Source organism: Petaurus breviceps, unplaced genomic scaffold, assembly GCF_028583685.1.
Source record: "Petaurus breviceps papuanus isolate PSGF00001 unplaced genomic scaffold, PetGlider_PUasm1.0 551, whole genome shotgun sequence".
Lineage (NCBI taxonomy): Eukaryota > Metazoa > Chordata > Mammalia > Diprotodontia > Petauridae > Petaurus > Petaurus breviceps.
In genome coordinates this window covers 33,985,606-33,987,140 of record NW_027186372.1, presented here as the reverse complement: position 1 = coordinate 33,987,140, position 1,535 = coordinate 33,985,606, and positions in this window count along the sequence as shown.

Genomic DNA, 1,535 nt, shown 5'->3' with positions numbered 1-1,535 from the left:
CTGACAATTTCCAAAATCAAAACCAGCATTGGTGGTTTTTTGGTGGCGTTTCTGTCCTGATTTAATTTCACTGGGGATAGTGTTCCAGCTTTGGCTGGAACATTTCAATTTAAAGTACTGGCTTCGTTAAGCTAGTGTTTTCCCTTCACAGGGTCAGACCCTCAGATAAAAAGCATTTCTTTAACGGAAAACATAGGTTAGTAGTTACTTGTAATTAAGGAGAGCATTGTGTTCTCTCATGCTCCTCTCAGTATTGTCGAAGATACCGTTTGGGCTAGTGAAGATGATGATGATGCTAACATCTAGGCTGATGGTAAATGCCAAACACCCACATGTCCACCACTGTATAAAGAAGATATGGTCATAATGTTGCTGAGTTGTGTTTGACTCTATATGACTCCATGGACTTTGTCCGTGGGGTTTTTTTGGTAAAGATGCTAGAGTGATTTGCTATTTCCTTCTCCATTGTGTTCCCATTTTACAGATGAGGAACTGAGGCAAATAGGGGTTAAGTGATTTACCCAGTCACATAGCTAACAAGTGTTTGCAGCCAGATTTGAGTGAGATCTTCCTGACTGATAGGCCTGGTGCCCTATCCACTAGCTAAGAGTCTTAATAACTTCCCTTGAATTTCTATGCATGGCAGAGAGTGAGGTTGTTATTCATTCATTTTTCAGTTTTTTGGACCCTTCATGACCCCATTTGGGGTTTTCTTGGCAAAGATAGTGGAGTGGTTTGCCATTTCCTTCTCCAGTTCATTTTGTAAATAGGGTTAAGTGACTTGCCCAGGGTCACTTTCCCCATTCCAGTGATACTGACTGCCCCCACTCCTGCCAAAGACCACCTCATTCTCCCCAGCATCTTCTTTTTATTATCTCATTAAGCTCATCTTTACCCCAGCAATGTCCCATTTTAGATCTTCCCACCCCTTCTACTATACTCTCTGAATTTTCAATTCTGTAATTAATATATGTTGACTGATCAGATCACCTTCTCAATTAATATACTTTGATTGCTCCCTATTACTTTCAGGATCAAATATAAAATTTTCTATTTGGCTTTTAAATCCCTTCATAACTTGGCCTCTTGCTACCTTTCCAATCTTCTTATTCTTTGCTTCTTTTCCCATTGGCACTGGCCTTCTGGCTGTTAATGAACATATACAGTGTTCCATCTCCTAACTTTATTTTTTCATTGCCTGTCCTTCATGCCTGAAATGCTTTCTCTCCTCAATCTCATGTTTTCTTTTAAGATAGTTTAAATATCACCTTCTGCAGAGAGATCTCTCCTAGTCCCCCATATTCCATTCCCCCCTACTCCCACTTAGTTTCTTCCTTTGGAAATGACTTTCCATTTACATTTTATGTCTCTCAGTTGTTCTTCTTTCTTCTTCCTTCTTTTCCTTCCTTTTTTCTTCTTTTTTCTTTCTTCTTTCTTCTTCCTTCTTTTTTCTTTCCCCTCCTCCTCTTCCTCCTCCTCCTCCTCTTCCTCTTCCTCCTCCTCCTCCTCCTCCTCCTCCTCCTCCTCCTCCTCCT